This window comes from Pan troglodytes, chromosome 8 (genome assembly GCF_028858775.2).
Source record: "Pan troglodytes isolate AG18354 chromosome 8, NHGRI_mPanTro3-v2.0_pri, whole genome shotgun sequence".
NCBI classification, from domain to species: Eukaryota; Metazoa; Chordata; class Mammalia; order Primates; family Hominidae; genus Pan; species Pan troglodytes.
Genome location: NC_072406.2, coordinates 92,233,591 through 92,260,741, shown reverse-complemented (window position 1 = coordinate 92,260,741; position 27,151 = coordinate 92,233,591). Strand labels below are relative to the sequence as shown.

At 35.2% G+C, this 27,151-nt stretch overlaps 1 protein-coding gene, 1 non-coding gene and 1 pseudogene across 17 annotated transcripts in view; 2 read left to right on the top strand and 1 right to left on the bottom strand.

Moving 5' to 3' along the window:
• Positions 1-27,151, bottom strand: part of LOC112204612 (uncharacterized) — a 229,242-nt gene that overhangs the window by 64,810 nt on the left and 137,281 nt on the right. Inside the window, exons 7-9 of one of the 16 annotated variants that reach the window (XR_010146949.1) lie at positions 6,662-6,728; positions 3,457-3,744; positions 1,127-1,533 (exon numbers count right to left, since the gene is read on the bottom strand). The exons of 12 other annotated variants lie outside the window; for them this stretch is intronic. This is a non-coding gene — a transcript (uncharacterized LOC112204612). Of the gene's footprint in view, positions 1-1,108; positions 3,745-6,661; positions 6,729-27,151 lie in introns of those variants that run through there. 3 more of the 16 variants (XR_010146961.1, XR_010146946.1, XR_010146970.1) reach the window with 3 other exon arrangements.
• The window catches only part of LOC744093 (NUT family member 2A), a 77,743-nt gene that overhangs the window by 15,594 nt on the left and 34,998 nt on the right, over positions 1-27,151 (top strand). Inside the window, 2 exon segments of the mRNA XM_063781928.1 lie at positions 7,745-7,831; positions 9,345-9,386. The gene's annotated coding sequence lies outside the window, so the exon portion shown is untranslated.
• LOC104008226 (BEN domain-containing protein 3-like) lies at positions 9,350-24,417 on the top strand (annotated as a pseudogene).

Below are 27,151 nucleotides of genomic sequence, written 5' to 3'. Positions count from 1 at the left end.
ATAGTATATATATAGTATATATACTATATATATAGTGTATATATAGTATATATGTAGTATATATACTATATATATAGTGTATATATAGTATATATGTAGTATATATACTATATATAGTGTATATATAGTATATATGTAGTATATATACTATATATATAGTGTATATATAGTATATATGTAGTATATATACTATATATATAGTGTATATATAGTATATATGTAGTATATATACTATATATATAGTGTATATATAGTATATATGTAGTATATATACTATATATATAGTGTATATATAGTATATATGTAGTATATATACTATATATATAGTGTATATATAGTATATATGTAGTATATATACTATATATATAGTGTATATATAGTATATATACTATATATATAGTGTATATATAGTATATAGTATATATACTATATATAGTGTATATATATAGTATATATACTATATATATAGTGTGTATATATATAGTATATATACTATATATATAGTGTATATATAGTATATATATAGTATATATACTATATATAGTGTATATATAGTATATATATAGTATATATACTATATATATACACTATATATATAGTATATATACTATATATAGTGTATATATACACTATATATAGTATATATACTATATATATAGTGTATATATAGTATATATACTATCTATATAGTGTATATATAGTATATATACTATCTATATAGTATATATACAGTATATATACTATATAGATAGTATATATATAGTGTATATATAGTATATGTACTATATATAGTATATATATAGTGTATATATAGTATATATAGTGTATATAGTATATATATAGTGTATATATAGTATATATATAGTATATATACTATATATATAGTATATATAGTGTATATACTGTATATATAGTATATATATAGTGTATATACTGTATATAGTGTATATATAGTATATATAGTGTATATATAGTGTATATATAGTATATATAGTGTATATATAGTGTATATATAGTATATATAGTGTATATATAGTGTATATAGTGTATATAGTATACTATATATATAGTAATATATGGTATATTACCATATATAATATATATTACTACATATATATGGTAAATCTCTATGTCTTCCTCTTAATTTTTCTGTGAAACTGAAACTGCCCTAAAAAATTCAAGTCCTACAAAAATGAAAATGAGTTAAAGTACTCTGTTTTTTTTTTGAAACGGAGTCTCGCTCTGTCGCTCAGGCTGGAGTGCAATGGCGCGATCTCGGCTCACTGCAAGCTCCGCCTCCTGAGTTCACGCCATTCTCCTGCCTCAGCCTCCGGAATAGCTGGGACTACAGGCACCCGCCACCGCGCCCGGCTAATTTTTTTTTTTTTTTAGTAGAGACGCGGTTTCACTGTGTTAGCCAGGATGGTCTCGATCTCCTGACCTCGTGATCCGCTCGTCTCGGCTTCCCAAAGTGCTGAGATTACAGGCGTGCAGGCGTGAGCCACCGTGCCCGGCCGAGTTAAAGTACTTTTTCTGGAACAAAGAAACTTAGCATAAATAGTTAAAATAGTAAGAATTGTAATTAAGGGAAATTTCAGCTCAATATGACTTCAACAGTTTTAAAAATGTATTATTTCACATAAGACCATGGAGAGAGGAATTGGAAGCCCCAGAATTGATTGGGTCACAAATTGAAAATGATATTATCAGTGACCCAGGTTTGAATGTCTCTCCCCACAGCATTGACTTCACTAATGGATGTGACCTGGTTGGCAGCAGCAGCTTGCACAACATGCTTGTTTGCAGTGAGTAGTAGAGAGAAGGTTTTGCTTTCCCAGAAACTCTGAAAAAGGTCATCAAACCTAAATTTCCTTAGCCTTCTTCTTCCATGAGCAAATCACTAGCAGATGATTGCTAGCAAGGTGTTACTATTACAATGAACCCCTAAGTGTCAGAGAAAGAGTTAGTTTGGGGAAATATCCTCTCCACCACAATCTTAGTCATTGAAGTCAATTTAACAATATATTGAAATATTTTTCTTAGAAGTTTAAAGTTCCATTAAAGAGTAGCAATTACAGAAATTATAGGTAGCCTTTAGTTCTACAAGTGACATTTCAAAAGGGAGATGATTCATCAATTTCAAACTTTCCCTGCAAATAATACTGGATGAAAATTAACTTGGCAAACATAATTAATAATCATGGGTTATTAATTACTTCTGCAAGGTGGGTGTGCTGATTTTAAAAGGCTTGAATAAAACATAAATTTCCTTAATTTGATACTGTAAATGGAGTAATTTGGTGATGTAAATGGTAATATGTAAGTGACTTCTGCTTCAGATCTTACAACTTAAAATATTTTTCTAAAATTAGTTTTTGTACCATCTCTCCAGCATGTTCCAGCCTTTATCAGTCAGTCCAGGCTTCTATAACAAAATATCATGGACTGAATTGCTTACACAACAGACATTTCTCACAATTGTAGAAACTGGAAAGGGCAAGATTAAGGTGCTAGCAAATTTGTTTCCTGGTGAGGGTCCTCTTCCCGGCTTGCTGTATCCTCACATAGCAGATAGAGAGAGAAAGAGAGAGAGAGAGAGCACTCTATAGACTCTCTTCCTGTTCTTATAAGGACACTAATTCCATTGATGAGGGCCCTACGCTCATGACTTTGTCTAAACCTAATTAATTCTCAAAGGCCTCACTTCCCAATACTGTCACATTGTGGGGTAGGGCTTTAACATATGAAATTTGAGGGAAAAGGAATGTTCAGTCTAGAACAAAGCCCCATACATTTCAAAAAGCTGTGGGACAGGAGGGAATGGGGATGGTATTCAATGGTACCACATCCAAGCAAGTCTTGTATGGTTAAAACAAATCAATATAATAACATGAAATTTTACACAGAAACCTATCTGATTATAAACTGTATGCTTACCATAGTCAACACTGATGTACATTGTTTTAAAAATACTTAATAGTGTTCTTTGTTTAACCAAATAATAGAGGTATTAACTAGTTTCCTAGTGCTGCCAAAAGAAATTGCTACAAAATTTGTGGCTTAAAATAGTAAAAATAAAAAAAAAAAATTCTCAATTATAGAGGCCAGAAGACCAAAATCAAGGTGGAGGCAGAGCCATACATCCTCTGACGGCTCTAGGGAAGAATGCTTCCTTGCCTCTTCTAGCTTCTGGTGGCTCGTGGCACTCCTTGGCTTGTGACAGCATAACTCTAACCTTTGTCTCTATCTTCACATGACCTTGCTTGTGTTTCTGTGTCCCAAATACTCTAAATTCAGGATGATCTCACCCTGAGATCTTTAACTTTATTATATCTGTAAAGCTCCTATTTCAAAATAAGGTGATATTTACAGGTACTGGAATGGGAGCGGGTCTAGGACTCAGACACACCCTTATGAGAATACTACATGACCCATTACAAGGCACAAAGTAATTACCATAGGCAAACCGCTGATGAGAGCTCACTCCAGTTTGGAATATATTCATGTTTCCATATAAGAGAAAAATTCGTCCCTGGTTCAGTTCATCTTGGCATCAGTACACGGGTGGGATTCAGAGACATGTAGATGTGGAATACCAGATTCCACCAAACTTAAAAAGCTGGCATACTAAGTTGATAAACAATGTAGAGTGTGAAGTTGAGTTGAGAATGCTTATGCCATACAGTTTATGTATCTTATAATAGCCTTAATCACACTTCCAGTAATTTTCCCCATCATTGGGTGCTAAAAAATAAAATTAAAGAATTAGAATAAAAAATATATATACCTCTTTCAGTAGAAGAATGCTGTCAGCACGTTTTGTTATTTTATTCCATTGTATAAAGTCTCGGTAGTGCTGTCTTCATAAATGTATCGAAGGTTTGGTTAAATTATATCAAATTTGTGATTAAATACAAATGTGAATAGTATAAAACATTACAAAGGACAATCTGAATACTATGCTATACCAATTTTACAATTTTACAATGACTTACAGATGCCATAAATATTTACTTTAAGGGAGTAAAATAAGTTATAAAGTCATATTTAAGAACACCTAAATCCTTGAATAAATTTAAAATGGTATTATTATTTACATATGAAGTCAGCTGACTATTGAAAGCTTATTTTTCAATAACAGAAATATATGCATTATCTGAAACACATATTCCAATATTTTCAAGAAACAAAATACTGAATTAAATTATCTGTATTTAAATGTTTATTTTGGTTATAAAGGTCCATGAAAATGCTTAAAATTGGTTTATTTGATCTAAAAAGTTAATATGCAATTTTTATTTTTAATGTATCATTTTTCCCATTTATTCTTTTCTAAATAACACTTTCATCCTAAGTAGATGACTGAAGAAACAAAATGCTGTTTTCTTTATGAACTTGTAATACATTTCACTAATAATTAGGATGCTATTCAAGGTGTTGAAATGTACAATATAACAAATTGCATTTGCAGTTGAATAGTAGCAGAGTAGAAGCCGAAAAAATAAATCATGTATAAAAGTAGCTTAAAACAGATGATAGCAGAGCAAAGAGTTTCCTGCCAACGCCCTCTAAAAATTGGTCCTTTTAGGCTTTTGTGCTGGTATTAGGTTTCAGTTATAGACAAGACATATATCTGACCTTTTCCTTTCCTTTTCTACACCCTGGGGTCAAAGTCTCCTATAAAAGGACATTTGCAGCAAGTATTTTCAGCTGGAGTAGGAGGAAAGGGCAGGAGTAGGAGAGCAGTATGATCACCTCTTGCCAATGCAATTTCACTTGATTTGCAACTGGTGTTTAGTAAAGAATTTTGCTATGCAAAAATAGTGTCTTAATTGGATTATTGTAAGACAAAGTATGCATTTTTCGTGTTGTATTAGTATTTTATTAATAAGGCTAGGGAAACCCACTATACTAAAGTGAATTTGATTCTCCCAGAGAAACTTAAATCCTCAGTGTGACACAACTCAGTCCTTCTACTGCAGCAGCTCTTTTATAAATGCCTCCCAAAGCTCCAAGAAGGAACAAAGAATGTGACCCAGTAAGCTCACACCATGAGTCTATATTGCAGAAACCTTTGTTCAACAAAACTGCAGATGCTCTGTTGAATCCATTGGAGATTGTCCTGATACTAAGGACAAGTATGTAAGTTAATGATTTTATTAATTTTAACATTTTAAAATGTTTTCCTTTGGGGAATTCCAATTTATATATCAATATTCAGGTAATATTTGCTGAAAACACAAACAGAGTCAAAATGATCTGCATTCACATTCTCATTTTCTATTATAACATAGAGACAACTACTTTATTATCTTTTTAGAAACTTTTGCAACTACTTTAGTTTCTTCCTAATTTTATAAATTAATCTATCTCAAAAAACTTTGCCCAAAAGGGTTAGTAATAGCTATCAACTTCAGAAAAACTAAAACTTTAAAGATAACTTTTAGAAGGAAAATGAAATACAGAAATAATATATCTCATTTACACTTAATTAAAAATAATATGAATTGTCACTATTTCCTATGAAAACATCTCATGCCAATTTCTTTTATTAAGCTAGGATTTAAAAGATAATTTAGTTGAAACTGGTAGAATCTTAGTAAAATTATAACAATAAGAAGTTTTTATATTATATATATAATATAGAATAATCACATTTAATTCCACTTGTTAGTCTATTCTGATTCTTTAGCAGGTTGATTCATAATTTGCCAACTTGGGTCAGAAATATTTTCTATTCTTAGCTTTTGCTGTCAGCAGAGATAATAATAATATAGAACCTGAACAACAAAGGATTGTGTATTGTTTCAATTTAATTAAAGTTGATTCCCTGCTTTAAGAGAGACTCACATTTTATATATTTTTTTATTAAAAAGAGAATGTAGATATTTGCTTTTCCAAATTTCCCATAAGATAAGGAAAACATATTTTTTCTTAATTACACCCTTGGTAAGTCACGCTAGCTGCCTGACCTTGGACAAAATTCTTAACCTCTTTGTGTCTCATTTTCAATAACTGTGAATTAAAGATGATTACTGTAGTATATTTCTCAAGGGATTATTTTGGGAATTAAATAAAATAATCCTCTAAAATGCTTAATACAGATTCTGGAACATAATAAGCAGAAAAAATTAATAACATTTTTATTTACTATATTATATGACATACTTTTTCTTTATGATCTTCAGGGGAATTTCTACTCATCTTAAAAACATATATAGATATTGATCTGTGGAGAAATATATCTCTGTTATTTCAAGGTCTGTGGATTACATAATGGTCAACTCTGATTTACTGATTGATTCAAAAAATTTTAAAGCAAAACTAAAAATATTGCAGCTATGTTGGTTTTAACCATTCTAAACTCTGATGAAATTTGCTTTCTGTTTGGTTTGTGACTAGGAAGCTAAACATTATTTATTAGTAATGAAAATTTCTGGTGCCTAAAAAAATTTAAGAGGAAAACCATTAGATTCTATTACAATTAAATCTGTTAAGATTTAATTGCAAATATGTAGATAGTGCAAATATGTCTTAGGGTACAATTTTTGTTCTCATTAAGTTACCCATTTTACATTTTGAGAACACTAATAGATGAAATACTTGTCAAAGAGAAGATCTAAGATGGTTTAAAGAAAATATTAAATGAAATCAAACTTACTTGTCAAGCTCCATAGCACAACTTACAAGTCATAAATCACACTCTGTATGACAGCTACGGGAGGGATCTGGGTAGTAAAACAAAATGATGGATTTTATCTTTCCTGTTTTTGAGTTATTAAGAACTAGTTGAACTATAGAATGACGTGAAAGACTCACATCAGGGATGGGAGGTTATTTGCAGAAACTCTTGTTTTCTTTATCACATTAATGTCAATATTTGACATTTCCATATGACTAATTGTTGAACTAATTTTTGATTTGTTATGCCAACTGTTAATAATCCTCTTTTCATCCAGAAAACAATCACTTTTTGTCTATCTGTAAATTGACATTTGTTATGTTAATTTGTTTTTGCTTATTACAAGGATTACCTTTTATTTACAACAAAGCATTCACAGATTGCCGTGACAGATTTGTCTTCAATCAAATCTCATAAACATTAATTGAATTATTGAAAGAAATTTGTACATTATTGTGTTTTTTCTAAAATAGTAACATCAGCGTGTATATTACGTTAATTTTGTTTACAATTTTTTGCTTCACATTAACTATATTTAACTGATTTTAACAGCCTTAGATAACTCCAAAACATCAATTACTTTACTTGGATTTATTAATTCATTCAAAAATATATATATATAATGAGAATCTATTATTTGCCAGGCACTGGGCTAGGCAAAGGTAAGAGTGAATGGCAAAATCATGTTCTCCCTGTTTTCCTGTAATATATTGTCTGGCTAAAGGCTGTGAAGGAAGAGTATTCGAAGGATATAAGAAAAGGGATCACACAATTAACTGTATGTAGGCTGTTCTTAAGGAAGATTTCTTCTAGAGGTGGTACTTGGCCTTCAGTCAGAAGCATGATTTGATATTTGATGTTAACCAGGTAATTGAGGGGATAAGGTGCTTTCTCAGCAGAAAAGACATAGTAGGCAAAGTCTTTAAGATAAACGCATAGTGAAAGCTCAAAACTAAAAGGAGGATTGGGTGTCTGGACTCCAGAGACAGGAAAAGAGTTTAGAGAGTCTAGCAGAGATAGCAGAGAAGACTTTATCTTTTTTTTTTCTTTTTTTTTCTGTAGCAACCATCTTTCCTGTGAAAAATTCCCTCTCCTAGTACTTTAGTTCTGTGGATCCAAAATTTATAGCATTCTTCTACCACCACAGGGGTGAGTATATAATAAAAAATGTCAGTTATTCGAGTATGTAAGAAACTTGAAAGTCATCACTCCCATCCTTACAACAAGAAAAATGCTGTACAAACAGACTATCAACAACTCATTTTAGATCCATTAGAGGACTGAGGTCACAGAAAAAGTGCTGCCCCCACCCTAAATCCCCACTAAATCAGAGAGATGGGAAAATGCAAAGAATTATAGCCTAGTGGAGCAAAAGCCCAGGAGCCCCCACAGGAGTTAGTAATGGAGTAGAAAACTTTAATATGCAGTTGATTAATTTCTGGAAGCACATTGTGGACAAGCTTGAGAGTTAACTTTGAAAAATATATAACATGATAATACTAATTAAAAGAAAGCTGGATTAATATATTAATTTCCAACAAAAAGACTTCAGAGAAAAAACAATTATAGGGGGATACAAAGGGGTATTACACAGTAACAAAGGATTTAATTTTCCAAGAAAACGTAACAATCCTTAATGTGTTTGCATATAACAGGCTGTCAAAACACATGAGGTGAAAACAGATAGAACTGCAAGAACAGACAGATAAATCCACTATGATAATTGGAGGTGTTAACACCTCTCTATCAATAATAAATAGAACCAGCAGGTGGAAAATCAGTAAGGGCATAGTTCAACTGAATAGCACCAAAATCAGTGAGTCCCAGTCTCTCTTCCTGGAAGTTGATTCTTGAGCAGGGACGTCAGGAGTAGAGTGATGTCCAGGCCATATTTAATAACAAATAAATCAGAGTCTGGACATGATATGTAGGCATTCGTTTCTTTAAAAAAAAATTGCCCCAGGTGACTCCATTGTGAATCTAATGTTGAGAAGAAATATGCGCAGTCATTTTCTTTGAATTCATTCTGCCTGAGATATCTAGAGTTGTTTTGGTTGTTGACATTGTTTTGTTTAGCAATTCATTCATTCAATTTTGTGAATTAACTTTCAAGAAATGCCTTTTCCTTGTTATAAAATTATATGGTTTTATGTTATGATTTTTAAATTGTGATAAAAGTTGCTATCTCAATGTTGGTCAAAGGAAACAAAATTTCAGTTGACAGGAGAAATAAGTTTCAGAGATCTATTGTACATTATGTAATAGATCTATAGTGATTGTATAGTGACTATGGAAATAGTGACTATAGTTAATAACAATAGTATATAATTTAAAATAACTTAAAAATTATTGAGAGTAGATTTTAACTATTCTACGTATTATTTTCTTTGTGATATGTGCATCTTCTGTCATCTTCCATGGGAAATTTGACATTGCAACCTCACCTGAGGCCATCACTTTTTCCTTGATGCTACGAACCATCCTGTCATGTGTTTGTACCATATCAGTAGTGAAACTGACAGTGCTCTGATAGGGGTATACTCTTTTATCCCAATCTATATCCCAATACCCAATAGCCCAGTATTCTTAGAATCCAGTTGTATTCATACTCTCCTGGATCATTTCTGTTCCTTTGTAATATAGTCCCTTTCTTCCCTTATAGGCTATATGACATTGACAGACAAGACACTTTTCAGAAAGACAGGTAAGTCATTTGTTAAAATCTTACTACTGTTGTTTAACAGAAACATATATATGCATGTCTATGTGTGTACTGTATGGAAAAAGTGGAATTAGAGTTTATCTAGAAAAGAAAAAATTACCTCATCTAAGTGCAGAAATGAATAATACTTAAACTATACCATACAATTGTCTCTATCATATTTCCACAGATAAGTCAAAAAATTTTAAAATCTTCTTGTTCATGCATAAATGCAGAAAACAATACCTCTAGTATATGTTTGTGTTGTATTGTACTTTCACAGAACTGTTTGATACTTAATACTATGTTTATTAAGAAAAATCTTTGCAATGGTTATGGAATTAAAATTTCATGTAAAAATGATTATGTAGATCAAGAAAAGTTGCAATTTTCTGGATTCCTGATATTTTAAATAAAAGTAGTTTCCAAAGGTGATTTTTTTATTATTTTAATTTTTAATGGAAATTTTCACAATATAACCATCCTATATAATTTTATTTTTCAGCTATTATTTTTGTCAACTCATTATTTATTAAGAAATAATGACTTTTAGATACTAATTTATAATTCTTATGTTATAATTAAAAATCAGAGTTCATTGAATAAAATATCTGATTTATGACTCCCTAAGTCAACATTAAATTATTTTATTGCTATATCATGTTTTTTGATGGTCATAACTCTAGGTTTATATAGTAATTTCACTCCACTTTCTTTTTTTTTTTTTTTTTTTTTGAGACGGAGTCTCCCTCTGTGGCCCAGGCTGGAGTGCAGTGGCGCGATCTTGGGCTCACTGCAAGCTCCACCTCCTGGGTTCACGCCATTCTCCTGCCTCAGCCTCCTGAGTACCTGGGACTACAAGCGCCCGCCACCGTGCCCGGCTAATTTTTTGTATTTTTAGTAGAGATGGGGTTTCACCGTGTTAGCCAGTATGGTCTCGATCTCCTGACCTTGTGATCCGCCCGCCTCGGCCTCCCAAAGTGCTGGGATTACAGGCGTGAGCCACCGCACCCAGCCAATTTCACTCCACTTTCATTGGGGGGAGATTTGCAGTTAATTCCAATCTGAATAATATCTTTGTAACTAAATTTATCACGAAGCTCAACATGACAATTTAGTATAGTTAATCTCCATTTCGTTTTACTTTTGCACAACTTTTCCAGTGAAGTGATCCTCTGAGATTAGGACTAGTTGAAATCGTAGGGCAAATACATAAATTGTTTAGAAGGAAGCCTTAAGATGCTTTAACTCATGCAATGAATTTGAACATAGAAATGAGAGGAGAAAGCTTGGATAATTTTATAATGAAAGGCTAAGCATGTTTTCCCCTCAAGAGGAAAAATTTAAATTTCAAACTGAATATTACTCAAACATTAATCATTTAACTGTATAGCATGGGACATTTTGGGCATGGCAAATTCTAATGGAGGAGACTGCTAGAAATTCTCAGCCACACAGAAATCTGACTGCTTAATTTTGAAAGCTGCAGAGCTGTTAGAGCTCCAGAGCTGCTTCAATCTTTAAGGGAACTGTGGAAGTAAACCAGGGGTGACATGGATTATCAAATATTGTGGATCAGGTGAGCTCTAAGCTTCTCAATGCAAGGTAATTACCCTGCACTTTCATCTATTTTATAATATTGCCTTTATTTTTTTCCGTGAAGGAGTTAGGTTTGGAAAAACAAGAAAAACATGGTTAAAATTATTTCTCTAGTGAATTGGTTGTGTTTATAAATCTTTAGCTTAGCTTGAGTCCCCCTTTATGAAATGTATAAATCCTTTTGATACATTAACAAACACTTGGAAAATGACTTAACTTATTAAGTTGAATTCTCTAATATAAGGGTTATAAGTGAAGGCTTAATTATTCAGCATTACTGAATTCAATATATCTGCCCTTTCAGTTTGCCTAGGGTGACAAATACATTTCCCATTACAGCTTGCCAATGTAACACAGCCTTATTTCATTTTTGTTGTAAATAGAATCACATTCTAATATGTTTTAGCTGAAAACAGCAAAGTATATATTCAACTACTTCCTAATAGGGAAAATTTAAAAAAAGAGTTATTTCTTTAGCCCAGAGCTTTATTTTCCTTTTACATAACAGAAAGATACTTGGTGTGAAATAAAACCTTCTTACACGTAATGAGACCCCATAGAATTTTAATGAAAGACAATTGAAGACCCATTTTTAAATAAGCCATTGGGAAGAATTAATATAATTAAGAATAGAAAAAACTAGATAAAAATACAAGAACAACCTAGGAACATTTCTATATTTCTTCCTCATTTTCTGGAGTTTTAAAAGATGTTGAAACATTTTGACAGCTATAGAAAATGATCTAGGGACAAATATACTCTCTGTTCCTGACATAAAATGATATGCTTATTGTGTTTCTCATAAAACTCAGCATAAAACTATATACCTAATAGTTATTTAAAAGGAGTTCCTAAAAATAAATATATTCATTATTAATATGTGACATGACTGAGTTACTTTTGAAAAACTACAAATTATTCAACATACTTTAACATAGGATTTAGTATCAATATGGTATCCATTTCTTGATTCTGTTTTTCATAGTGCACTTAAATATATATGTTAATACTTTTGAATAAGTGCATTATGCTATGAAATGTTTTAATGAGAAAAATGAATCTATACAAAGCAACTTCATTTATATTTTGTTCCTGTCATGTTACATTGCTGAAATTTTGTATTATACTAGACATGACTCATTTTTAAATACATAATTGTATATGAAGTTCTCAATGTTAATGTGTGGAGGATACAGAATCAAAACAGAAGAAAAGTTAAAAAATTAAAAGTAAACTATTTTGCATATGAATAAGAATATTACAAATACCATATTTATATACTATGTTTATATATCTTTACACTATGCCAAAAGGTATATATGGCAGATATAGAGAAATAATATCTCTGCATAAACATAAAATCAAGATACATAATATTTTAAAATGTTTTTCATTGAAGTGTAATTGACGTAAACTGAACATATCCAGTGTATTTTTAAAGTTTTGGCATATTGGTACACGAGAAAACGCCATGGCAATCAAGATCATGAACATATTCACTTCCCTAAAGTTATTTTGTGTCTTTAGTAATCGCCTCTTCCCCTCTTCCCTACTCAATCTCCATGCAACTACTAGTCTATTTCTGATACTACAGAATGGTTTACACTTGGTAGAATTTTATGTAAATGGAGTCACACAAAATCTATTCTTTTTTGTCTGTCTTTTGCACTCAACGTAACTACTCTGACTTTCGCCTATGTTGATACTGGTAACAATAGTTCATTCTTTTTTTAATTAATAGATTTTATTTTTAGAACAATTTTAGGTTTATAGTAGAAACTAACAAAGCAGAGAGAATTTCCATACACTTTCTTCTACTCTCCATATTCTTTATGATTAATATCTTGAATTAGTGTGGTACATTCATTATAATTGATGCATCAATATTGACATATTATTATAAATGAAAGTCCATACATTAGTTTTATATTAGGGTTCACTCTTGACATTATACATTTCATGTGTTTGGACAAAGGCATATGTCATGTATCCACTACTACAATATTATAAGAATAGTTTTACTTTCTTAAAAATTTCTGTGCTTGATTTATTCATCCCTTCCCTTGGAGACTACTGGAAATTCTGATCTTTTTACAGTTTTTCCCTTTTTAAGAATGTTGTATCATTGGAATTATACAGTATACAGCCTTTTCAGATTAGCTTCTTTCACTAAGTTGTATGCATTTTAGGTTCTTGCATGTTTTGTATGGTTTGATAGCTTATTTTTTAATCACTGAATATCCCATTTTATAGGTATGCCAGTTTATTGAACCATTACTCACCTGTTGGGGGCATCTGGTAGCTACCAAGTTTTGTTATGAGAAAAGCTATTTAAGGAGTCATGTGACTCATTTGGATAGGAGTGAAGTTTTTTTGACTCATTTGGATAGGAGTGAAATATTTTTGACTCATTTGGATAGGAGTGAAGTTACTGGTCCATGTGGTAAGACTACATTTAACTTTGTAAGAAACTGCAAAGCTATCTTCTAACGTGGCTGTGCCATTTTGCATTCCCACAAGCAACAAATGAGAGTTTCCCTTGCTCTTTATCTTCAACACAATTTAGTGTTTTCAGTGTTCTGGATTTTAGCCATTTTAGTAGGCATGCGGTGGCATCTCGTTCGAATGAGCGATTCTCTAATAATACATGATGTTGAGCATATTTCATTTGCTTATTTGCCATCAATATATTTTCCTCGGTGAAATGTCTGTTCAGATCTCCTGCCCATTTTTTAACTGGATTATTTATCTTTTTTTTTTCTTTTTGAGTTTTAAGAGTTCTGTGGAGTGCTCATACCAGTTCTTTATTGGATACATGTTTTGTAAATATTGTCTCCCAGTCTTGGCTTGTTTTTTAAATATTAACTATGACTTTCTTAGAGCAGAAGTTTTAATTTTTATTAAATTCAACTTATAACATTCTTCTATAGTCTCACCTTTTTATATTTAAATCTATTATCCATTTTTGTACATTGTGTAAACACAGTGTCTAGGTTCTTTTTTTTGGATGTGGATGTCCAATTGTTCCAGCACCGTTTGTTGAAAATATGGTTGTGTGTGTGTGTGTGTGTGTGTGTGTGTGTGTGTGTGTGGTTATATCTCACGTTATGAGTATACCGTGTTTGGTTTATTTATTCACCCATTGATAAACTTTGGGTTGTTTACAGTTTAGTGTTATTATAAATAAGTTTGTCATGGCCACTTGCAAACACATTCTTGTATGTATATATGCTATACTGTTTTCTGCTTAAAGAGCAACAGTAGAATAAGTAGGTAAAATGATGGGGGTCTATTTAACTTTGTAAGAAACAGTCCATTTTTTTTTTCCCAGAGTGGCTGTATCATTTTACTTTCCTACCATCAGTATTTGAGAATTACAGTTGTTCTAAATCATCACCAACACACAAGATGATGAGTATTTTTAATTGTATTTATTCTAGTAGGTGTGGAATGGCATCTCATTTAATTTGTATTTCTCTAATGGCTAAAGATATTGAACATCTTTTGATGTGATTATTTGCTGTCTCTGAATTTCCTCTGGCAAAGTATGTGTTCAAGTATATTCTTTTCCTTATTGTTTATTATTGGTCTGTAATTTTCCTTATAATTGAGTTTACATATTTTGGATACACATTCTTTATCAGATATAATTTGGAAATGTCTATTCCTAGTTTGAGGCATATAGGGTAGAAATATAGAATTTTTTGTTTTTATGAAGTCATATCTATTGTTGTTGTAACTGGTTTTTTTGTTTGTTCTCTAGGTTGTTCTTTTGGGCCACATCTAAGACATCTTTGTCTAGCCAAAAGCCACAAATAATTTCTCATTTTTTGGCTTCTGGAAGATGTACAGTTAAATGTTATATTTGGGACTGTTATCTAATTTGATTAAATTGCACTCTACAATATGATATTTGAATTGATGAAAACTTAGTGAATGTTAGTATTTTTTAAAGTAGCCAAATCTTGCAATTTATATATAATAGAGAAGACTAGAAAATCCCCCATATTTATTTCCTCTTACTTCATACTACTAAAATTTGTATTTAGGCATTTGGTTTCTCAGATAAACATTACATTCCCCAGTATATGGTTCTATCTGGCTTGGTGACGACATGATGAACATTAAGATGTGAGCAGAAGTAATACATACACACTCTTTTTAATGTCTTTAATTGAATGGGATATTGGCCCATTTTTCCTTCCAGTTTATTACACTGAATATTGACATGTTATTTTCCAATATTGAGACAATCAATGACAAGACTTTAAGAGTAACAATGTAAAAATTACAGAAGTTGTCTGAGTTTATCAACAATCCCCTGGATTAGAACCCCCTACCAGTTCTAGGTCATCTAATATATAGACATTGTGTTCAGTAGAAATAAATATATATATTTTTTATTATGCTTTAAGTTCCAGGATACATGTGCACAGCATGCAGGTTTGTTACATTGGTATACACGTGCCATGTTGGTTTGCTGCACCCATTAACTCATCATTTACATTAGGTATTTCTCCTAATGCTATCCCTCCCCCTGCCCCCACCCCCCGACAGGCCCTGGGTTGTGATTTTCCCCACCCTGTGTCCAAGTGTTCTCATTGCTCAATTCCCACCTATGGGAATACATTTTTAAATCATTTTTAAAGGTGTTATTACATTCTGATTGAACATTTTCAGAAAGAATAAATAATTTAATACAAGAAGTGGGCCACTCCATGTAACAAAACAAACCACCCCTACAGCAACAACAACAAAAAACACTAATGAATCTGACTTTAGCTTTGCAACATCGTGACAGACTAGCAAGTTAATGACATTTGTTATGCCATAGAAAATATTTGTTGAATTGCCACTCTAATGACTTTATATCAGCCAACTCATTATCAACACTAGAAAAGATGATTAAAAAATACTTCAGTACGTTCACGTGTTGGCTTGTTAACATTTTTAAGAGTCTATAAGAGAAAAATGCATCCAATCTCGACAAAAATATTTTTCAAGTATCTTGTAGGTACATACAACTAACTACCTTGTGAACAAAAGTCACTATATAATTATATAATTTCTGACACTTAAAAAAGTTTATTGTGCAAAAGAAGATATCTGTTCTAATACCAAATCCACATATAAAATAATTGACTTATTTAAATAATTTAAGATGCTCTTTTATATATTTATATTAAAAACTTTACAGAGAATAAAAAAAGCATTATACAGGCTACTTATGGTTTTTGATGTTTGGATATAGAATACATGTATCAAAGATGGTGGAAATAAATCAAACAATATATTCAATTGGACTTAATTGCATTATTACATGCCAAGTGTCGTATACCATCTGTTTGCACATAACACTTTTTAATTTAGGTAAAATTATTATCATAAAGCTATATGAATTTATTTTATTCCATGTTATTATTTATGTATTGTTAGGAACATTTGCTTAAAAATCATATTTGGACAGTTAGTATCAGATACTTTACATCCTTTGAATCAGTTATTTTATAACAGTATATACTAAACATCATTACTCCTTTTCAAACATAAATAACGCAATACAAATTGGACAAAAAATTCAGGAAAGATCTGGGATCAAAAAGGAGGTATTGAAATATCACATGTACTCCATAATTATATACAAATATTTTGTACCCATAATATTTAAAATACAGAAAATTAAAAGGTACATTTTCCTCAAAGTGCATGCTTCTTTTGCTATGCAAAACTGCAGGATATGGAAAGAAGTGTATTAAAACACTAAATCACTTTATGTGGAAGATAAAAGGGATGGTACCCAATGTACGACTTCATGTAGTGCACTGATACATTCAATACAAATGATGTATTAACTTCAAGATAACATGAGAAAGTTAAATTATCTAACTTATTTCAAACTAGGGGATAGTATGTTCTCATTATTAGAAGCCAGAATTCTGCTTATCCATTTCTATTATTAGAAAAAAACATAATTTTTATTCTTGTCTTAAAAATAGACACCTTGATATAATTCTCTGTAAATGTAGCATGATAGTCTGTTTACAGAGTTTATATCATTCCAAGACTGCACTTCTAAAGTGAGAAAATATTAAAGGATATAAACTCACTCCTCTCTACAAAATTCCTTATTTTTTATGCAATGGCTTTAAAATGTATGGAAGGGGAGTTATGGAAACAATCCATACCTGGAAAGCATTCTATCCATGCCTTTGAAATGGTTATCTAGTACTAGATTCTTAATCAGTGCCTAGCTATGTAATGTGTGTAGCTTAAGATTTTTAAGAAAGAAGGATAAAATGCTCAATATAAATTTAAAAAGCACTTTTATTGGAATATTGAGTCATATATTTGCTTTCTGTAAGTCCTTTTATCTATAAAATAATAGTTGAGAAAGGCAAATAGAATATGTGGAGGAATTAAAAATTCAGTTGTAGGATGGTAAATGAAAACCTAATTTTTCATTCACCACATTAAATGTAAATGGGTATTATACTCAATTTAAGCAGCAAAGTTGCTTTTTTTTTTTTTTTTTTTTTTGAGACAGAGACTCACACTGTCGCCCAGGCTGGAGTACAATGTTGCCATCTCGCTTCACTGCAACCCCTGCCTGCTGGGTTCAAGCCATTCTCCTGCCGCAGCCTCCCATGTAGCTTCATAAGATGTGAAGATTTTTAAATTAAGATGACTCTTGGGATGAACCATCTTGTGTTGGTTAAAGACTTTTACTGACATATTTTTAATAATTTTTTTAACTTTCATTTTCAGGTCAATGGCACATGCGCAGGTTTGTTATGTAGGTAAACTAGTGTCACAGGGATTTGTTGTGCAGATTATTTCACCACCCAGCTATTAAGCCTAGTACCCATTAATTGTTTTTCCTGATCTTCTGCTTCCTCCCACCATCCACCCTCCCAGAGGCCCCAGTGTCTGTTGTTTCCCTCTATGTGTTCATGTGTTCTCATAATTTAGCTCCCATTTGTAAATGAGAACATGCAGTATTTGGTTTTCTGTTCCTGCATTAGTTTGTTAAGGATAAAGACCTCCATCCAGCTCCATCCATGTTCCTGCAAAGGACTTGATCTCACTCTCTTTTATGGCTGCCTAACATTCCATGGTGTATATGAACCACAAAATAAAGATGGTTCTTAACTTTTAAATTAAGATTTTTAAATTAAGATGAATCTTGATTTTTAAATTAGTATGGTTTTAAGATAGTTTTACAGATTAGATAATCTATCTAGAGATAGATAGGGAGAGATATCTATCAATACATATCTCTATCTAGATATAGATGGTTTTCTATATAGACCTATCTATATATGTATACATCTATATATGTCTACACATACCTCTATACACATATATATATTTATATCTACATCTATATTTCTACATGTATATAGGTATGTATATATCTACATGTATATATGTATATATATACATAGGTATCTGTATATATGCATATACATGCCTATCTTTACATGTATATATAGATATATACACATATATATATATATCGGCATGTAGATATTTATGTAGATATACATATATAGATAGCTGCATATATACATTTGTATATAGATATAGACATAGATATAGATATAAATATTAATATATCTATATATGTATATAAATACATATACATATCTGTATCTGTAGAAGATATCTATCTTCTATCTATATATCTTCTATCTATAGAACCATCTTAATTTAAAAACCTTTCATATATGCATATAAAAGGTAATCAAACAAGCCAAATGAAAATTTGTTTAGCTATGTTAATATCAGACAAAAGAGATTTTAAGGCAGAAATTATTACTTGAAAGGAAGATGTATCCATCATCCATATAAAAGAATCAACTATTGAAGAAGTTGTCAAACTTGTGTATGTATATTCACTCACACACAGTTAACACACATTTACAATTTTTATAGAACTAAAAGGAGCAATAGCCGCGTCTTCAATCATAAAGACTTTAATATACCTTTTTCAATAACTGATAGCAAAAAGGATACAAAATATCAATAATAATACAAAAATTTAAAGCAGTAGGATTAAATACTTTGATATAAAAACTGCACCCAAAAATAGCAAAAAACACAATTTATTATAATGTATTTGGAACGTGTTTCAAAATTTACTGTAGCTATCTATAGATATCTCTGTCTATCTAGGTAGATAGATAGGTAGATAGGTAGATAGATAGATAGGTTAGATAGACAGATATAGGCTGTTAGGCCCAAAACAAGAATCAATAAATACCAAAAATTTGAAATCCTTGACAGTGTTTTTTGTACAACGTTATTAAGCTGCAAATCTATAGCAAGACTTTGAAAGTGACCAAATGTTTAGAAATTAAGCATCACATTTCTAAGTTATTCATGGATCAAAAAAGTAATTACAGTGAATATTAAAATATATTTTGAATTTAATAAAAACGAAAGTAAAAATACTGCTTGTTAAAAGATGGGAGGCTTAGGCAAACCTCAGCTTGGAGATAAATGCATATGCTTACATAAATATGTTTAAAAAATTAAAGCTTGAAAATTAATAATCTAATTGTCAATTTCAAAAATTTAAAATGTGATGTCAAATTAAATCCAAAGAATTAGAAAAGAGAAGATACATAAGAAGCATGAGAAAAGGAAACAATCATAAAATAAATGAAATCAGCAAAAGCCAAAGTTACTTTGAAAAGACTGATAAAAATATACCATGATTATGCATGAAATTAAAAAAAAAGAGTATCCACAAATTCTAAATATCATGAATAATAACAAGGAAATCATTATAGATTCTATAGTCATGGGAGAGAAAAAGAGAATGTAATAAGTAACTTTAAGTCAAAAATTTTGAAATAATTTGATGAAATAGATACATTTCTAGAAAATCATTAATAGTGACACAAGAATAAATAGCAAATCCAAATAGCTCTATATCTATTAAAAATAAAATTACAATTAAAGCTTTCCAAATGTAGTGAGTCTAAGTCAAATAAAATATTAAAAATCTGAAATGTTTCCAGGAAGAAACATTGAATTCCTAAAATAAAATGTAACATATCATATGCAATCCCTTTACTGAAAATTGTGAAATTTTACTGAGAGAAATTAAAGATATTCAACAGAAATAAAGGTGTACTGTGTTCCTATGTCATTCCTGGTATTAGAAGAAAGATTCAGTATTTTAAATAAATCTATATTTGTAATACACTGAAAAATCACAATACTGTGATTAGTAATAGCGTAATTTGTCTGCATTATATTTGGTGGCAACTGAAAAACTGACTATAAAATGCAAATAAAAATGCAGTGTATAGATAACTTTGAAGAAAAAATATAATGTGAAGACTTATACTATTAGATATAAAGTTTTTATAAATGTATATTATCACATTATGGAAAAGGTGCAAGTATAGATATTTCAATGAAACAGAATAGAAAGCTCGTAAAGAGAACCACACAGTATATTTAGCTGATTTGTGAAAAAAATAGTGCTTCAGTACAATGAGGAAAAGATTCATTTTCAATAAATTGTGCTGTCTTTCATACATCGGTACAGATAAAAATGAATATTAACATCCAACCTCACAACATACACAAAAATTATTTCATATAGAAGCCAATGTGTAACATAAAACAGTACAGTTTTTAAAAAGTAATACAGAGGACACTTCTATGACCTTAAGATTTAAAAAAAGACTCAAAAAGTAACGATTGAAGGCTAATAAATAAGATAAATAGGTTAATAAATAGTAATAAAATAAAAAATAAGGATTTGTAATCATAAAATAACTCACTGAGAGTGAAAAGGCAAGCAACAGAATGGGAAATGAAATTTGCAAACATAAATACAATAAGAACTCTTGATCAAAAGATACTTTTTAAACTCTACAAATGAATTTTTTGAAAAAAAAAATATGGCCAGGTACAGTGGCTCACGCCATTAATCCCAGCACTTTGGGAGGAACACTTGAGCCTGAGAATTTGAGACTTGTCTGGGCAACACAATGAGAGACCTCTGCCTCTACAAAAAATTTAAAAGATTAGCCAGGCATGGTGGCCGTGGCCTGTAGTCCTAGCTACTCCTAAGTAGCTAGGCTCTTTTGAGTCTGGGAGGTCAAGGATGCAGTGAGCTCTGAGCAACTGCTGCACTCCAGCCTGGGTGACAGAATCATCTCCAAAAAAAATTGATGTAGAAGAACTTGTAAGAAGTGAGAGTGGAGACAGAGGCCAAAGATGCTGCTCTAGGCTGCTTCGTGAATTCCAGGACTTCTGAGAAGCACCCTCTGGACAGCGTCTTTACTGCCCTCCAGGACTCAGCTGGTCAGCAATGGCCAGCCAGACTCCATCCCCAGCGTGGAGAGGAGGTAGCTGATCCCAGAGGCGCACCTAGCAGGCATGTGGAACCCGAGAACAGCTCGCCCTGCCAAGGCAATGGAGAGCAGGCCGGCAAGGCAGGAGCTCGGGCTCTGTGTGGCCAGGCAAGGAGGAGCCCCGCAACCATGCCACCACCCCTTACTACAAGAAGCCTCTGTATGGCATCTCCCACAAGGTCATGGAGAAGAAGAACCCTCCCTCGGGGGACCTGCTAAACATGTATGAGCTCTTCCAGAAGGCAAATTCCAGCAACAGCCCCTCGCTGCTTAGGCTCCTGAATGAGCCATAGAAGTGGGACTGTGGCAGCACTGGGGCAGCCACCAACAGTGACCCTAACATCTACTTCCTGATCCAGGAGATGTTCTACATGCTCAACACCCTCACGTCCAACAGGTCCCAGCTACACAGCAAAGTGGACCTGCTCTCCCTGAAGGTGAACCCCACTGAGATGGTGGCCAAATTCCAGCCGACCCCCACCACCCCATAGCAGCTCACGGGCATGGAGCTTAAGCAGATCTTGGACCAGAGCCTGTCAGGCGGGGTCCTGGCCTGCTGCCCGCTGGTGCAGCTCTTCCCCAAGCTCTTCAGCCACAGTCAACTTCTCCCGAGGCTGCAGTGCCTGCAGCTTTGAGGCCAAGCTTAAGCTGGAGTCACTGCACCTGCAGCTCATCCACAACTACATGGAGGTCTACTACCCCTCGGTGAAGGAGAGGGCTGTGTGACAGGCCGAGTGCTTGCCCCAGCTGAGTAAGTTCTTCAGCCGCTTCTGGGCCCAGCGGGAGATGGAGAACAGCCAGCCCGGTGGCCAGGCTGCCAGCTTGAGGCTGAGCAGTGGACCCCGGCCACTTCCTGGACCACAAAGACGAGGAGGAGGGCCTGTCTCTGGACCGGAGCAGCACCATCGCCTCAGACCACGTGGTGGACATGTAGGCCCTCACTTAGTTCCTGCATGAAGCCTCTTCACCGGCGAGTTTGCCGTCTTCCTCCTCCACTGGCTCTTCCCTGAGCTCTTCCACTACCGCAAGCTGGGAGAGCAGGACAGCTGCTACGGGGACGGCGGCAAGCAGGAGCTTGCCCTGCAGAGGCTGCAGATCATCCGCAACTTCACGGAGGTCTACTTCCCCCACATGCAGGAGGAGGAGGCCTGGCTGCAGCGGTGCGCCCAGTGCATCAACGACAAGCTCCAGGGCCTGGGGCTGGACGCGGGCAGCGAAGGCGAGCCCCCCACGCGACAACTGCTACAACTCCTCCAGCCTGCCCGGTGACATCTCAGTAATCAGGGTGGAAGATAGCTTCAAGGGCGAGCGGTGCCGCTCCAAGAGATCTGACTGGTACCTATCGACTTGGACAAATTGGAGCTCCCCAGCCCAACTTGGAGGTGCGAGGTGCCCGGCGCCGACGGCCTGCTCAGCAACGAGCATCTTCGCAGTATCTACGAGAGCAGCCTGTCCATCGGCAACTTCACCTTGCGCCTGCTGGTGCTCCTGTTCCCCAAGCTCTTCACCCATGACAACCTGCACAAGCAGCACAGCTGCAGCGACTCCCTGGGCAAGAAGCAGCTGGACCCATCCTGCATCAAGCTCCTTCGCCACTAAGTGCACCTGCTCTACCTCCGCACCAAAAACAATTGCGTCTGGACCCTTGAGTTCATGGGCAACCTGCACTGGAACACGAACAGAGGCGCTCCTACCAGCAGCAGTGCAAGGTCCACGTGCTGGCCCCGAGTGTAGAGACATGAGGAGCTATGCAATCAATCCTGAGAGGTTCAGAGAGGAGTTTGAGGGTCCCCCGCTGCCCCCTAGAGGAGCAGCAAGGACTTCTGCAAGATCCCCTTGGATGAGGTGGTGGTCCCTCACCGAGCTTCCCGGTGCGCTCTCCCTACCCGCTGTCCGACAAGGAGGTGCGCGAGATCGTGCAGCAGAGCCTCTCCGTGGGCAACTTTGCCGCGGGGCTCCTCCACCGCCGAGAACCTCCGGCTGCAGTACAACCATTTCCGGGCTTGCAACAAGAAGCAGCTGGACCCTACGCAGCTGCGGCTCATCTGCCACTAGGTGGAAGCCATCTACCCCGTGGAGAAGGTGGAGGAGGTGTGGCACTGCGAATGTATCCCCAGCAACGACGAGCAGTGCCACTGCCCTAACAGGAAAAAATGCGACATCCTCAAGAAAGCCAAGAAAGTGGAGAAGTGAAGGCCCGTGGCCTGCCCAGAGACTCGGGGTCACCAGAGACTGAGCTTAGGAGCATGCCTATGGCATCCACAGACAGGCACCTTATGTCTGTGGGGTGTGGCTTACTACACTTGCACATGTAAACACCCAACCAACCACAAGAAAGAAGACTTGAGTTTGGTCTCTTGTCCTCTAGACTTCTGTCCTGTGTTCCCTGGTGGTGCAGCCTGAGTGTGGGGAGCGCAAGCTGTGAGAGCAGGGACTAGTGGGTAGGGGTCCTCTCTACCTGGTCATGTCCTCCCCAGCCCCTCACAATTTCAAATGCAAACTCAGCAGCTCTCTTGCTCCTCTTCCCATATTTTACAGCTTTCATTTTTATCCAGTTTTTTAAAAATTAAAAATAAACCCTTAAAAAAATCATTGGGCTCTTTGGGGGCCATTTTACTTAGAAAAAAATCTTTTTAAAAGTGCCATCTTCAGGCCAGGCGCAGTGGCTCATGCCTGTAATCCCAGCACTTTGGGAGGCCAAGGCAGGTGGATTACCTGAGGTCAGGAGTTCAGGACCAGCCTGGCCAACCGTGAAACCCCATCTCTACTTAAAAAAAAAAGAAGCAAAAATTAGCCAGGCGTGGTGGTGGGTGCCTGTAATCCCAGCTAGTCGGGAGGCCGACAGGAGAATCACTTGAACTCGGAAGGCAGAGGTTGCAGTGAGCCAACATAGCGCCACTGCGCTCCAGCCTGGGCGACAAGAGCAAAACTCTGTCTCAAAATAAATAATAAATAAATAGATAAGTAAATAAAAGTGCCATGTTTGTGTACAATGCCTAATCATAGCTTCAGGTGGCATGGATACTGATTTTACTGACCTTGTCTTTTACATCTGATTCTGGAAGAGTCAAGAGGCTTGGATGGCAGCAGAGGGGATGGAACAGTGTGAAGTCCTTTGCGACCATGTGCAAGTTTTCCCTTCTGCTCCAGTGCCTCAGAAGGCTTCCATTCAGCTTGGCCTGTCCATCAGGCACGTGGGTAAAATGTTGTGCTCACTGTGTAGAGGAGAACACTCGATGATGATGAAGAATGCAGAAAGCCATGGAAACATGTCCGCAGTGTCTTCATTTGAGCTGTGTCCTTCCACTGTCCCCATTCCCTCTCCACACATGGTTGCTTGTCAGAGATTCTGGGTTCTGGGAGCTGTGTGGTGACTTCCCCAAACCTCAGTGTTAGCTCCTCCAGGCAGCACCACATCCTCGTTCCCCAGGGCGGTCCATGTCTGGGCCCCTCTTGGGGATACCAGGCATTGGAAGGACACAGGTCATCTCAGATGGGGCACCCATGTCCCTTCCCAGGGTCCACTCAGAACTTTCCCCTTGGACCCCCTAGAAAGTCCTGCTGTCCTCCACCTGGCTACCTCTTGGCTTTGGGAGACACATGTCTTCTCTCCCCACTGACTGAGAATGTCAGACTCCTGCCGGCCAGCTGCATGCTTTCCAGGAGCACCAACCAGGAAATTCCCTGACAGGTAAAATATTTAAAAATGACACTTTTACCTACCTGACTTTGGGGGCCAAATGCCTAAGAGGGAAAGGAAACAGTCTAACCAGAGTCCAGGAAAATTAATTGAATCCCATGGGGTAGACATAAAACCCCTGTGGGAATATTACAGGTTCAATAACCTAATGGCTTAGTATTTTGCTACTTTAAAATGCAGAGATAACAGAAACAATCTGAATATTCTTCACATAGCTGGTAAGGACTTCAGTTCCAGTGGCCATATGACATAATTTTGCCTGTACCCAGAGGCATTTTTAAAAATATAATATCAGATTTTAAGCAATGTAAAGTTGCTGATCTAACTTGTAAATTTGCTCGTGTCATTTACAGATTATTTCTGTTGAAACTGCAAACCTGAATTGCTGAAATCTAGAAAGGCACAGGGACTTACTCTGTCACACACAGCTACTCGTGCACACACACACTGCTTACTAAAAGCTGAGGTGAGAGGAAGGGGGCCTACATGAATAACAAGTTCAACTTCTTTGTGCCTGGAAAGAAGGGACTAGCGCAGCCAGGAGACTCACTTTACCTCATCGCTTGGGCCCTTCTCTATGCCTTAGTCTCTCCAGCACATGCACACAGCATGCATACACAGGCTCCCTACCCAAAGACAGCTGTGGCCTTCTCTCCACCTGGCCGCTGGTTGTTGGGGCTGAGGGGTCCCATGAAATTTGTTCTGGTTTCTACGATGTAAACAAGAAGACTCTAAGCCCTGAATTGCCCTGCTTTCTAGAGGGTGAAATGTTGACCCTGCAACTTTAGAAGCACAATTATTAATAACTTTTGAAATTCCCATCTACCCATGTTAGACAAGTTCAACAAGTTCTAGGAATTAAATATGTCTGTTTGTAACCTAGAGCATGCTCAATTTTTGGAAACCATATTTCAGTGATGATTTTCTTAACACCTTTCACGTGTAGGGCTTCTTGCCTCAAAATGTTAGTCCCTTTCTGTGAAGAGAAATGGACACATCCTGGGAACTATTCCTGTCCCTCTGGACTGTCGTCAGGAAACGACTGCAGGTCCTGTGCCCTGTCTATATCATGTCCTCACTTCTCCATCCATACAGGTGGCTCCAGTGGGCATTTTTTTATTTTAAACTTTTTACACGAAGGAATAGAAGTAGAAAATACTGATTTTTTTCAAAATTTAATGTGTTCCATGAAATCTACTGGCAATCCCTTTCTTTCCCCCTGTCTAAATTCTTTGGTTTTTACTTGTTTGTTTGTTTTTTTTTGTCTTGTATCCCAAAGACTAAAAAATTAGCAGACACGTTTTGATGTTGACTGAACTAGTAAGTCACAGTAGGTGGTAGGGTTCATTGGTTTCTCTGTTAGTAAGTTTTTAAAGAATGAAGATAGTTATGAATGTACTGAGTGGCCGTTTAATTGGTAAGGGTCGCTGACCCAAAGACACTAGAGCATGGCCACGTGGTTTCCTGTAGAGACGGCCTCAGTTTCCAACATTTCCCCCAAATGTTTGCTTCTCACCCAATAGAGGGAGGATCTTGAGACTCCCAAGTGGTCGTGAGCTTGCACCCTGCCTCACTGTGTAGACAGACTGTATGGATATATGAAGTGGGGGTGGGGGCCAAGGGGCTATTACTGCTGTTTGGAAATATTTGCCTCTTGTAGATCCAGCCTTAATGGTTTTGTGACATCCTAGTACTAGCAAACCCTGCACAAAGTGGGTATCAGAGTTAATACTGTGAGGAGACAAAGTAGTGAGAATAGTTTTGCTAAAGATAATGAAGTATCACATAATGTCTGCATTTTACCATTGATTTGAGTGCATCCTTAGAAAACCTTAATGTAGTGAAAAACCCAGGACATTTTTGGAAATCGTATGCTCTCTAGCAACTTTGTGTGAATTTTTATACAAACACTGTTTTATGAGTTACATAAAATGTTATAAAAATAGAAAAAAAAGAGGAAATTATCCTATACTCTCCTGGTAGAAGCACAGACCACACACTCACAGCTCTAGAGTGGATGCACAGCCACATTTCCTGAATAAATTCACACTCTTCAGATTACACAAACTCAAACATGCAGATGCTTGAATAAC